Source organism: Amphiprion ocellaris, chromosome 11 (genome assembly GCF_022539595.1).
Source record: "Amphiprion ocellaris isolate individual 3 ecotype Okinawa chromosome 11, ASM2253959v1, whole genome shotgun sequence".
NCBI classification, from domain to species: domain Eukaryota; kingdom Metazoa; phylum Chordata; class Actinopteri; family Pomacentridae; genus Amphiprion; species Amphiprion ocellaris.
The window spans coordinates 19,335,831-19,350,897 of NC_072776.1; positions in this window are offsets into that span (position 1 = coordinate 19,335,831).

Consider the following 15,067-nt stretch of genomic DNA (forward strand, 5'->3'; position numbering starts at 1 on the left):
CAAAGAGCGCATCGTGCCAGCAGTGTCCTGGATTTGATTTCAGTCTGAGACCTTTGTTCGCCGTCTGGCCCTTTTTCATCTCATCTTTTCAGTTTGATGAATGTCTGTTTTCCACCTACTGACAAATAGATGCACACATGACAAATGCCAAGAACCTCAGGAATCCTTTTCTCATAAAGAAATAATTTCACGATACATTGCAAGCGCTGACCTCTCCTCAGTCACGGCTCCTGGGCACCAGGTTTGGCCTGTCCCTTGTCTGTCTGAGGTGCAGCTGGCCCTCCCTGTCAAGTCTGCCAAGCCACTGTCTCCAGGCAACGGACTCAGCAGCCACCTGTCATTTTGGATCAATGGACACACCTGCACACCCACCTGTCCACAGTCTTGTCACACGGGTAGACGAGAGGGAAAAAGAGAGAGAGAGAGGAACTCATCCTGTGTGGTTGATGACCTGATTCTGAATGAATAGATGGGTCTGAATAGCCTGATTTAGCGAGACGAGATTGAGGTTGACAGACCTGAGAGCAGCCTGTGTGTGGCTGTGAATGTTCCAGTAATAATGACTGATGCTGCTTTTGTCTGCTTGTATCTCGCGCTGAGCTGATACATATACCTCGCATTCAGATCATAGTTTGACTGTTTGCAAACTTTCTTATATAACTTTTCATCTCAGAAATCCTTTTCAGCTTCACCACCTGCATTTCACCTTCGGAGGCTCAGGGACTTTTCTGAATCACGACTTTTAACCACGACTGGACTCAGACAGAAGCTCCCGGTGTCATAACCATTAGTTCCATTTGGTTTCATCCACTGAATGACAGACAGCTGACACCTCAGGCTCATCTTAACTTACTGGAAACACTTAATTTCACTTAATATTGCAGTTAATGAGCATATCAGTCCTGGATACGTCGTATTCGTGAATGTGTCAGTGACCTCTGTGTAGACTGATCCTGCTTTGTGCAGTGGATAGACTCTGTAGAGTCAGTATACAGATATAAAACTGTGATGGAGGGCCTGGGAGGGATCATCATTGTCGTACTATATGTACAATGACTTCTTTCTATGGTCGGAGGAGACACATGAGACATGGTATGCTAGTTATGGGGCTAGAAAGTTAAAAATGTACATGTTATTCATGTACAGATCAAAGACATTGGGAATTGCTGTTTCACTTTTAATTCTGTTGCCTAGAGTTTAGCACAGAAGACCATTTTCATCTCACTATACATGCCAATGCAAAAGAGAACAGAGTTTGCATCAGAGAGATGGGATTTGAGGAGGTTTTTTCCACCTCACTAACTGTCTACTTTCAAGGGCCCTCATTGCTTTGGACACAATCCTTTCCCCCACAAATTGGATTTATAAATGCAGCTAATTTGAAAAAGTCATTTAGGTTCACTGGCAACATTTATTTCCGGTACAAGAAGTAGTTTTATGCTTTAAGCATTTAACGTTTCTTTTTTTATGTGACTACTTTGACTTTAACTATCTTAGCATGGTTGCCAAATGTTTTCCCTAGGTAGTCATACTCAATTTAATTACCATGAGTAAGTCTTTAGGCACTTTTAGAGTTCTAAAGAACTTGGGAACAAACTAAGTTTGTAAGAAAAGCAATCTTCATTAGAAGTTTTGTACGTTCACACAATTTTTACATTTTTGACCTGATGATGCCACTACCTGTAAAGTGAGAAGGGAATCCAACTTACTGTATAAAAAGATGGATTAATGCCCCCATGGTGTCACTCATAACTCTCCTGAATAGTGGTATTGAGACTCATTGTGGCAGCTCAGGTCTAAGTCCACGTAACTTACAGTTATTTCAAACATGAACAAGAAAAGCACTCAGAGAACGCAGTACTCCCCCAAGGCTGCTCAGTTGTTGTATGATTTCCATCAGATGAAATCAATTTATGGTCCGCAGTGGTCGATCTGTAGTAGGATTACAATCATGTGATCGTCAGCAGGCAGCTGACGTAGTGTTCACTTTTTGTCATAGTTACAGTGACGCCGTGCCGCTATCTGGCAATGATACAGCAATCCTTAGCAAATCCATGGATCCAGACTGTAAGCCGCATCACTGCCAAAATCTAATCACTTGGTCTTTGTGTCATTTCTCAACTTACCTGAAAATTTCATCCAAATCCTTCAGTCCGCTTTTGAGTAATGTTGCTAAGGGACAGACAATCAGATGGACAGACAGACCAATGCAAATCGTCAGAAAACTCTGCCGTGTTCCTTGGCGGAGTAATAAAGAATTGAAGTGTGAGTGGAGGGCCGTGCAAATATCTCTGGGCCATGGACCGTCCTGCGTAAGCACATAACTGTATTAAGTATAACTTTAAAGCAGAATACACTTTAGATGGTTGAATTACCTAAAAATCCTCCTTAGTGCCTCCTCAGCTTCACCAGTCTGCTGACGTTGGTGAGATTTGTGTTTCTATGGATTGGAAAGTACCCTCACATGAGTGTGTACAGCTTCCACAAGTTAGCACATAACATCACTTCAGAGGACACTGCATTCATTGAGCGTAACCTGAAAGTACATCTTCATATTAAAACTGGATTATCTATAATCTATAAGTCCCTACAATGTGACTGTGTAAACACATTTTTGTCCTCACAACACAAGTAATACGACTATACGCACACGTCCACGAAGCCACAGCTGACCTTAGTGACCACAGCCTGGATTCAATTCTTTTCAACACAATATTCACTGTAACTGTTGTCTGTTTCTCCGGATGCTGCAGGTCTGAGGTCTGGGAAGATATTTCCAGCACCTTTGGAGAACAAATGGAAAAAAAGCAGATTTCTGTCACAGAGAGGCCTCCTGAGACATGGCATGATTAATTTCATTTAAAAACAGCTTTTAAAGTTTTAAAATAAAGCTTGCTTTTCCTCCTCAGCTAGGTACAGTATGTGACAGGCCTGAATGTGAAGTATCTGAAAATACTTACCGGCCTTTGTATAAGCCTCCTTAACTCCAAAATGGGTGCTATTTGTCACAATAACACTGAATGTCAGGAAGCTTGGTAAGTAGTTTAGAGAGTGGTTCTGACCGTCCACTGAATGACAAGTTACTTACTTTACTTTAATGGCAGTAGTGCTGCAGTAGTCTTGCACTGGTGCAAAATGGTTATTTAATTAACAGTGCTTGTATATTTTATTCTCTAGTTAGATCACCTTGAACTATATATAAGTCTAAACATTTTCTCTCTTTGTAATTTTCCTTAAATGCCAACAAAGTCACCCTGGAATCAGTTTTAAAAGCACAGGAATCAATGTATGTTTTATTACATAATAAAAGTCTTGTCTGAGAAAGACTCATTGTGGAGTTTCACCCTGAAAGAATATATAGTGACACTATAATTAGTGATGTATAACGTGGTTACCCTTTGGGAATTGGCTGTTTCAAGTTTATTCAGCCCAATTAGCAGGGTTAGGTATTTTGCCCAAGGAATGTATTGAGGAGCTGTCTTCCACGACATAATTGTATCTACAAGCTGCTACTGGGGACACGCTGATGTAGTTCTGTGCAATTTGCTCAGCGTTCAATATTCATTTCAATTACACAAATTTACTCAGTTAAAATGTTTTTTTTTCTTCCTGTGGACTCCTGGAAGAATATTCTAATTGGTCTTAGTAAGTACCAATTGCGAGAAGGAGTCAGAGAGAAAAGAACTTATGAGAAGTAAAAGGTAGCATATTTACAGGTCATATGTCAATATCAGTCTGCCTCTTCTAAATTCAATACAGTCAAATAGTATTGGAATGCAAATCTGCTTTCAGTGCAAGATGTCAGCCTATTTCGACTTGTTTCCTACTTGCTGTCACGGTGAAAAATCTGCACAAAATCAACCAAATCACAATCGATGAGGAAAACACTTAATTACCTTACTTTGTCAGCGTTGAAACTGCCCTTATTCTGAACGCAGTACAATGTGAGTGGGCAGTAGAGTACATATTGATTTTGTGGATCACAAAGACTGTGCATGTGTGACTGTTTTTTGAATTGCTGTTGCAATTTGCACCCCTACCCCGCATGCCCACACTCCCATCATAATTTAGGTCTGATTATGCCTTCATGCTTGTGTAATTTAAATATTTACCGGACACCCCGTCAACATCCACAATGCTCCACCCTTCATTTACATACTGATGTAGAGGCCAATAGGGCAGAGAGGTTTGGAATAAATACAGTGTGTCATCAGCATTTGCTCACTCAGAGCTGAAATTAGCAGGAACCTTTTGGCTATGGTTCTTGCAGCAGAAGTGCCTCCCTTAAATTGGCGATGAGGGGTCATGATACTCCTGGGAAGACAAAATAGACTCATGTTCAGAATGTGCAATTGAAGAAAATCCTTCTGCCGCTGAGTCAAGCAACAGGAGTGAGGATTTTCTCATCTGCAAGCTGGGGACGGCATGTGGTTGTAATGTAATGTCAGACAAAAATAATATTGTTCTCAACACGTTTTAAAAAATCTAGCAAAAGTTTCAGTTCTGTATTCTGTCTCCCAGCAATGAAGTAAATGCTGACCATTTTTAGCTCAATGTTTCAGTTTTCTGGCCTGCAAAGAGGTGGACTTGCAACTGAAAGTAGTAGGTTATTTCGCAGCCAATAGGGCAAAATAGGTTTTCTTAGGGGATGGTGGAGACCAAAACAGAGCTAATAGGAGAGTGAATTTTAAATTTTGTCAGGTGTCTGAATGTACAACATTACTCCAAATGAATGCTAGTGAGGCTGCCGGTCTGCTGGATGTGTAAATAGAAAACCGTTTTCTAATAAGTGTGCGATAACAAATTTAAGGTGATGATAATGTCTGAGTTCACAACCCTCAAGTGACCCAGAAAAATCAGTTAATGTGACTTTAAGCATTAGGTTTCAACTATCAGTCATTACTGAAATCTAAGAAGTAATTCTTGTTGTATGTAATTTCATCCTGGTACACACAATTGTGTCCATTGTTTCTTCACAATGTGAAATTCTGTAAATTTACTGTATGCTACACAATGGCAAGTATTAATACTGGAGTTTTTCTCAGACATACGTGTTGGAAGCAGAAACTGATTCTTAGGAAAACATAATGATACAAAATCAGACGGACATGATTGGTTTCTTAAGTTTGTTACATATGAAGCCCTAGATTTCTGAATCTGTGTTTATGAGACACTACAGTTTCAGGATGGAAAGGTTATAAAAAAAAACACCATACTGACACGCTGACAATGTAAAACACTTAATTTTACACTATAGACTCTGAAGAGCTTTAAATCCAAAAATTTAAATTATGAATATTTTACACTGTTAATAATAAAGTAGCTATTACTTCGCCAAGGAATGCGTCGGTGTAGATTTGTCTGTCTGTCCGTCTGTCTGTTGCAGCATTACTCAAAAACAGATTAACCGATTTGGATGAAATTTTCAGGGAAGGTCAGAAATGACACAAGGATCAAGTGATTAGATTTTGGCAGTGATGCGACTTATAGTCTGGATCCACTGATTTTTTTTAAATGAAGATTTCATCTGTCGGAAATGATACAAAAACTGAGCAGCCTTGGCGGAGTACTGCACTCTCTGAGTGCTTTTCTTGTTGTAATATGTAATTCTCTCTCTATTGCATGCCACCACGTGCTTTAGAATTAATTTCTTCGTAAACTATTAGCAGGTTCTTGAAGCCTGCTCAAGGTATCTATCACTTGAGCACCAAGTCTGCATGAACTTTATTATCATACATAATCAGTGAATACTAATGCGCAGCTCACTACATGCCATTAAACAACTGTAGGACCTGGTGATATGCAGTGAGTCTCATAACTGATCATACAGAAAGTAACAAATATTGGTGTCTTACTACAATGGTTTTAAAAACTGCAAATCTCAAAAAACAGCAGCAAAGTTGACGGTATTGTTAGCTGTGATGTCATTTATTTGATTTGCAGTAAAACACAGGCTGTTCTGCAGCACTGACAGCTAATGGGGGAAATGTGTTGTAGAAACCTGCTGTGTGTAATGTCACCTCTAATCATTGCTATTTTCAGCAAATTCCAGACCTCACTCATGCTTGAAATTTGACAAGAGTTAAGGTAAACACTGTGCAACAACTATCCACATTTACATTTGTTGTACAGTCTATTAGCAGGGAGATATAACCAATGCTCACACCCCATCACACCAGACTATTAGTCAACTGAAATATATTTAATTGCCTTTCCTCTTTAACACCCCAACAACAGACATTTGACTATGACAAACCCTGCCAGTTATTAAATGTGAATGCAGAAGCTGTTTCTTTGTACTCTTCCAACCCTTAATTATTCAATGATAATGTCTAAATCTAATTTGAAAGGACTAAACCTTCCATTCACCTGCTTTAAAGTGTTGAATTCTAAAATGCTGCCTATCAACACTTTATATCTATAAAGACAATTTAAGTCAAACCTCAGAACTCTCAGAATTCAGGAAAACTCGTTGGACTCTCATTTTAAGCTGTAATTTCAATGCGCCATCCAAATATTATTTAACAATATTGAAGATATAACCTGGCACAGTAAATCTTTGCAAGCGCATTAGGATGGATGATATATTGAAAGGAAGATAACGACATAATGACAGGACCGATAGGAAAGGGTCAAGTTAGTGTCAATGACACATTCATATTAATAAAGTGTGTGGCCGGGAGGATTTTCAGTGCAGTGAAGCAGCTAGCAAGCCAACTAAGCCACACGGATTACTTTAAGGCACTGACATAAACATTCTGCTGCTCTTCCCAGGGTGCCTCCAGTCCCCTTTGAGCTTGATGCAAAGAGACAGTGACACTCTGAGGATGCCAGTGGGAACCCTGACAGAGCTTTGAATAAACGAATACTCTTGCTTGGAGCTATATGTGGAGTGCCAATTTGCCCGACATGTGGATGTTTTACACTGAGGTTAATTTATAAGAGTAATGATGCCAGATTCAAGATGCTAGTTCAAATGATTTGCTCCCTAATTTATTCCTTTTTTAAATGTATAATTATAAACAGGGTATGATTAAAGAGATACAGCAGAGTCAGATGAGACAGTGATAACGCATGGCAGCGTGTCTCAGCATCTATGTAGAAATAGCCTGGAGGTGGAAAAACGCCAAGATGATGCAGAGAGCTGCTCGCATTCTGTTATTTTTTTATATTATCACATCTCAGTGTGTGTTATCTTGGACACGACACCTTCAGTTTAATACACTGATCAAATCTAAACCTGTTCACACATGCAAATAGTTACTGTCCATATTGTCTGCGCTTGAAGTAACTCCTTTCTAGCAGGACTTCACTGAGAACCACAGTTCTCATTATGCACTAATTCATCCTGCAGTCCACTCAATATGATACTTCAACAGAAGTTCGTCCCCAATTCTTTACAGTTTAGATGTATTATTATGGTGAGCAGCGAATTAAGATTTTGGACCATTAGTAATTAAGCTCATTTTGCATCACCACTGACATGTTTAGACACCTGTAATGTTCTCATTCATGCACAAGAAGCTACTGTCTTTGTGCCAATGTTCTCAGATTCTTATTTTTTAAGTTTTTGAAACTTTAACTTATAAACTTGGCATTTAAAAATAAAATTCACGGGCAAGTTGGTGAAGAACACATTTTTCTGTGGTGTCAGAACAAATATTTATTTGTGTTTTACAGAGATTTTTGTTGTTCGCTATGCATTCTGAAATACAATTCTGATAGCATTGGCATGTTCATTGCTTTGAATTTCCATGCTTTGTGAGCTTTTAATCCTTTCAGGAATGGATTGTGCAGTTAGCATATGGATTGGACAAAAGCGTCTCTAATCAGCTGTAATTCTTGCTGAATTGTGTGCATCTGGATTGCTGTAAATCTGCTTGAGTAATGAGAAGGTCATTTATGAATTGGGGCCAGATAGAAAAAACAAACACTTGTAACAATATTCATATGTAACATATTTTGGATCTTACAACTGGTCAGCTGTGTATCAAATTCCCTCAAGCACTCATTCACAAAACACCAGATTTACAGTTATTAAGTGTAGAAAAAATCTGATACAAATATGTCTGTGTGCACAGTTATAAATAAATAAATGTATGTTCTATTTTTGTGGCTGTTCAAAAAAAAAAAAAGGCAAATGTGTCCATGAGGCGTTTCTGCGTGTGCATGCATACATGTACATGCCTGGGGAGAGTCTGCTTCAAAGGGACTGACACTGTCAGTAAATAACTCATGAACACACTAAATGGGTCGAGGGTAGTGGAGTCACAATGGCAGTGTCCTTTATGAAAAATCCAGTAGCGACAAGTGTGTAATTGTGATGCTGGAGGGAAAGACCTTGGAGGTTGCAGCATAAACCCCTCATGCCACACTTCACTGGCTAAGAACAGCTTTTAGTCAGGGAAATCTGGACTGAGCGGAGCAGCTAGTGTCACTGAGCTGCAGACAAGTACGAACAGAGCATGGAAGTGGTATCAGTGTACCTACTTGTGTTTAAATGAATTTGGTAGCATTTTCTAGGAGTACAATAGTCTGCTCTGTTTGACATATCCAGGCAGTGGACAAAAGGAAGGAACCACCAGAGAATAGTTCTCTAATAAAACCTTTTGTCATGCTTACACCAAATTTTTGCCAAAACTATATTCAGAGAGATGAAGATGTGATTTACTTTCTAATCTGGTACAGAGGTTAAATTTGACCAGCACTGTCCGCCAATCAGTTCCATCATGTTTCCCCTTCAATGCGATTGAGGGGATGCTCACACTTACTACATCCATCTTCAACAATGTTTGTATTTTGCAATTCTCAGTATAATAATTCACAAAATGACATTTTGTCCTTTTGTGAATTTGTGAATTATTTACATGGGGGCTGCTCAGTGGCTCAGTGGTTAGCACCGTTGCCTTGCAGCCTGGATCTGAAATCTTTCTGCATGGAGTTTGCATGTTCTCCCTGTGCATGCACGAGTTTTCTTTGGGTACTCCGGCTTCCTCCCACAGTCCAAAAACATGCTGAGGTTAATTGGTAATTCTAAATTGTCTGTAGGTGTGAATATGAGTGTGATTGTTTGTCTCTATGTGTTGCCCTGTGATAGACTGGTGACCTGTGCAGGGTGTCCCCTGCTTTCACCCTAAGTCAGCTGGGATAGACTCCAGCCCCCTGTGACGCTAATGAGGATTAAGTGGTGTATAGATAATGGATGGATAGACATTTTACATTGTTTCCAATGTTGCTTGCTTTTGGCTTGAGATGCTGTCTTTCAATCTCTGTTTCATGCTGCCCACCACATATCCTATCCAATAAGAGGAAGTGTCAGAACCCTTCCTTCACGAGCAACCAAGCAATCGATTCAACAGACTTTCTCTACCCACAAGACACATTCTAAACATTAGGCAACAACACTTTTCCGTAAACATCACAGAGAATCAAGAAACTTTATTGTCATTATGTTTTCACACAGTGAAATTTCAATTGGTGACTCCCAGCTAAAGATAAAATATAGAAAAAGGCACATTATATACAAATAAAATAAAAAATACTCAAAAGATAGTAAACAGAATTAGTGCAAATGAGCAGTAGGACGGGTGGTAAAGTGCAGTCCAGTGCAAGACTCAGTAATTTATTGCACATAGTGAGTGTGTTTGTGTGTGCAGGGAGGAAATGGATTATACAGCTCTGTCGAAAAAAATGTTTTTCAGCCTGGAAGTCAGAGTTTTTATGTTTCTGCATCATTTGCCAGAGGGAAGTGGATGAAACAGTCCATTTCCTGGGTGGGTGGGGTTGGCGGCAATACGTCGAGCCTTCCTCTGGACCCAGACCAGAGGAAGGCTGAGTCTAAGTCTGGAAGAGGACTTCCCACAATCCCCTGTGCTGTTTTCAGCATCCGGGATAAGTCCTTTCTGTCCTGAGCTGTGCAGCTGCCGTACTACACTGTTGCACCAAGACAGAGGATGCTTTCTATTGTGGTTCTGTAGAAGTTTGCCAGGAGCTGACAGGAGAGAGCAGCACGTTTCAGCTTCCTAAGAAAGAAGAGTCTTTGTTGAGCTTTCTTTACTATTTGAGCTGTGTTCAGGGACCAGGTCAGGTCAGATGTAATGTGGACGCCCAGAAACTTTGATGTTGTCAACATGCTCAGCCGCTTCCCCTTGAATGAGGAGAGGAACGTGCTCTGTTCTCCTGGACCCCCTGTAGTCCACCATGACCTCCTTGGTCTTGTTGGTGTTCAGAACAAGGTTGTTGTCTGAGCACCACTGAATAAGGTGCTAGATCTCCTCTCTGTAGTTGGTCTCATCATTGTCCGATATGAAACCCACTATGGTGCTGTCATCGGCAAACTTCACGACAGAGAGCACAGAAGACACAGTTTGTGTGCCTTTAGTTGACAAATGCACTCACACAAAACTCCTTTATTGTGAGTTTGTGCCATTTTCGTTGCTCTACAATTTCACAACTCTTGCAAACTGAAATGTCTGTAAAAAATGCAACATTACTGCAATGAAGACGGAAACTATAACAGGTCAGACTAACAGGACTTGCCAGTAATATAATGAGTGTAATCTGAGTTTTGACTAAATGTTAACAGGAGCTGCTGTTCAGTGCAGTGATTCCAGCGGTTCGTAGTTTTCCCTCTGAGTTTATTAAATACCTGCAGCATCAGACAGCAGGAGCCATACTCCAAAGGGAATTCACACACATGGCACAATGGTGGTAACTTCTATTGGTACTTAATAAATTATCACCTGACACTAGATCAGGATCTACCTGTAAAAGGTACTGTGTAGCTATTTTCACCTCAGACAGGTGAGCTGTCACACAGAGTCACAGTTTAGCTGCTGCATTTAAATAATTTGTTACATTGCTGCTGTCCTCAGGTTGAATCCTAAACTCCATCACGACTGTTTTACTATAAAAGTCTGACCTCTTGACTGAAATCTAAATATTTTTGTACGTTCAAGTGTTGGAGTCTCACAGACTAGTGACCTGTCCAGGACGTCCTTTGCCTTCCCCCCAAGTCAGCTGGAATAGGCTCCAGCCTCCCGTGACCTTAATGAGGATGAAGCGGTGTATAGATAATAGATCAATGAATTAATTTTAGCGGATTGATGTTAGCATTTAGCTTTAGAACAGCCTCCCAGAGTTGTAGCATGGTTGCAGACTATTAATCTTGCTTAATGCTATAAATAATACAATTTCACCATACTTGTGCTTCCTGCAATAAAAAACTATGCTGTTTTTGGTGGCTCTTGTAAAGTAAACACAACACGGGGTGTAACGACAGCCGACATATAAGGAAATCAGTACTGTTACTATGTTTAAAGAACAGCAACTATTGCTCTCACTTTAAGCCTTGCTAATTGGAAAATCTATGAGGTAATCCTATAGTGCCGTTTTCTTTTTAAATTGTGCAACATTTAAAGCTACTTTATAACCATGCACACTGCTCCCATATGGTGGGTTTACTGTAAATGAGCAGCAGTAAGTGGTGTAGAGCTGTCCATGATGCAGCTCCTAGTAGGTCAGTTCAGTCTTCTTCTGGAAGTGCTGTCCACTCATTCCAACTGCACTGCAGCCATTATTCCGTAGTGATCTGCTGTTCATCTACCACTATAGATCAAACTGCATGACTACAAAGCTTCCACAAGAAAGTACTTTCGTTACATTTTTCAAGTGCACAAAATGTGTCTAACAGAAGGTAAATCAGGTCAGATGGCTGCTTTGACAGCTGCATGCCACTAAAAAACACTGCGCACACACAAGTCTTCAGCCACATCCTGTAGTCTGTCCACCATGCCTGTGCTGTCAGTCGAGCTGCCCGTGTATTGTATTTGTTTGCTGACATCTTTATTTATTTATTGATGTTTAGCATGCAATCATGGTTGGCACGAAACTCCATGATGTAAATTATAGCGAGTCAATATTCCGATTTCTCTGCCAACTTTGCTGCTATAGAGACTTGGATCTGTGCCAGGCATGTAACCCACACCTCATATTGATGGGGGAGGCAACAAACAGCATGTGCAAGGAATACTAATGAGAAAATACAGTAGAAAGTAGTAGCTGCTTATCTGTTCTAAAGTTATGTCAATACACAGTGTACCTGGCTATCAATTAAAGGTGAAAATTTGACACGAAGGTTACTTTTGATACAGTTATGTCTTCTCATCTGATATGATATAAAAAGATCTAAGACAGATTCCCCTTAGTGACTGGCTCAAACTCTACTTTTTGTTTATTTTTTCTTCGGAGAAAAGCAAGCTGGAAAGTAGTTAAACAGAATGTGATTCAGTATTGTGCTTTGCTTGTAAGTAGTGAATCAGTACTTTTACAACTGAGAGTAGGTCTGACCTTATCTCAGTCGTCATTAAAATCTGGATTCTGTCCTCCAAAAAGACTCTTTGCACTGAGATCAATAGGCTTGGGGGTGCAGCTGTGTTTAATGCTTGGAACTGCAGTTTTTTAAAGTTTTATTCTTTCAACATAAATCGTTTTGCTTTGCGTGGTCCCTTGTGTGTTTGACTACATTTTTATAAAATAGAAAACAAGTAATAATTACATAGAGCTCTCATACTGCATTGAAAGAGGCATAAAGAGATTTATTTGCAAATCTGGTGCAGGTCTGGAGTCTTTAGCTGAACACTGGATGGATTACAGCCAGTGCCAACCTTGAAAACTTGAAACAATGAGCCGGTCTAAATGGAGATCTACCATTTCCAAAGCATATTTCTCATGGCATTCTCCTCCCTATCTGCTATTTGCGTGCTACCGATAAGATTTCATCCACCGGAAATCATACAACAACTGAACAGCCTGGGAGTACTGCTCTCTCTGAGTGCTTTTCTTGTTAAATGATACTATAATAAGGTATGTTTTTGACAAATAAGAATTTTACATATTTATAGTACTTTAACTTACAAATGTCCATGATTTAAAGGCTGATTTGTTTAGGCAAGATACTGTAATGTGTTTTCTTTGTTTAGAACAATGGCGATCATCCCATGAACCATGAAGACATAGCACTATAGCTGTATCATCATTTTAGAAAAATAAATGGCCGATTGAGTGCAATTCACATTGTCTGTTCCCTGCTGTTTCTACATAGAACCTTAAATTCATGCCACTAACCATAGCTGCCATGGCGGATCGTATAGATTGTTGACAATGAAGTACTCCAGGGTTCTGCAGTAGCTTCTACTGTTCTTGTCTCTTAGCAGAAGGGTTTAAAATTCACTTGAAGAACTCAGCTTAAAGAAATAATAAATCTACTCCTCTCTCCAAATGTGTTCCAGTGTAATTTCAGTATTGTCTTGTTTCGATCATCCCCTCCTCTATCTTCTCCTGTCTCAGTGCACCTGTGAGGCGTTCAAGTCTAGTAAACCATCTGCTGTGCCAATCTACCCAGAAAGCCCTGTTCCTGTGACTCAGCGGGAAGCAGACAGAAAAATTCATCCTTCACAAACCTGCTGGGAGACTTGAGTCTGACCAAAATGGTCCTCCATTTTGGCTGAAACTGTCCATTCACTTCATTATGGGGGACTGAAAGCAACCTGCCACCTTCCCAGGGTGTTTAAACTAAATTTAACAAACTTTCAAGCTGAGATGAACAAGCAGAGCGGGGTCCTTATTGTTCGTGTGCCCTTTTCCCTTTCAGAGCGCCATGAGCTGCCTTTATCACACAAATTGCAGTGTTGCGGTGGGACTGTGATGTCAAGCCGCATTGTAAAAATGACACTCATGTTGCATGCTTGGCAGAAAACCAACTACCCAGGGCTTTGCTTGTGTCAGAGTGTGCTGATGAGAGACAGAGAGACTTGTTGGCATGTTGTAAAATTGTTGAGTCTACAGTGACTGGCAGAGCTGTTCTTTTTTTTTTTCTTTTCCTGAGCTGTGCTGTGAAAAGCAAGTAAGTAAGGAACCTGCAGGATAGAGATGACAGTTGAATTTATTGTAACATTCTTGATCTGGCATCATAATTTATTTCTCTTCTAGAAATAATGGCATTGCTCTTTAATGAAGAAAATAGGGCTTTATGTCAGAAATGTGTTCATAGTTAACAGCTTGCTTGCGGTTTGTGTATCAGTTAGTATGAATTAAGCATTAATCAGAACAATTTCTGAATTCATGAAACATGCCTTTGACAGACAGGTCTAAACCAAAATCTAGATTTTATTAAAAGCCTTTCTTAATGACATATTAACATACATGTTTGTTAGTGGATTGCCTACCTGTCAACATCTAGCACTCTGGCAACTCCAAATTCACATTCTTAGTCTTATTCTTATTAATTACTCCCAATTGAAACTGGTATGAATTAATCCTATACAAATTTCAGTTCATTTCAGAGTAAAAAAAATCAAACTTTAAAAACTTAGGCTGTAAGCTTTTCACAAATCCAAACCATTTATTTTTAGGAAAACTGACAATAAAACAACATTATTTTAAGATACTTATACCAGTTTAGAATCACTAAAATGCTGACATTTTCCATGTTCCAGTGTTGATGTAAAACATTTCTTGAAATATTTAATAATTTCATCTCCTGTTTTTGTGTGAATATTAATACTGGTCTGATTTATTTTTGTAATTATTTATTCAGATATTGTCACTACACTCATTTCAGTTTCCACTTTTTTGATGTTTTCCACCAATTGTTATCATCGTATTATTTCCTTACTCATAATTAACCCGTTTAATCCCACTGGCAACAATTGTTGCAGCTCATTTTTCTTTCAGTTTTTATTCTGTAAAAGTGTTGTTTTGGCTTTGGACAACTAATGCAATTTTAAAATCAAAGAATAGGTTGTCTCCTTTAAATTGCCTCAATGTCATGTAACTAGTGTGAATGGTCACATGACTAGGCCTCTTTACTTCCTGCCTGCACCGATGGAAGGAGATGTCTGCCTCAAACTCATACAAGAAGAATTTATTTAAATACCTTAATTAACAGATATAACTGAGATATTTTGTACATACATTTTTAAAAGGGTCTACTATTAATATATAATGAGAATTTTATGCCTGCATGCATCTTTTGATCATAAGAAGAGTAAATGTAAGTATGGCAACA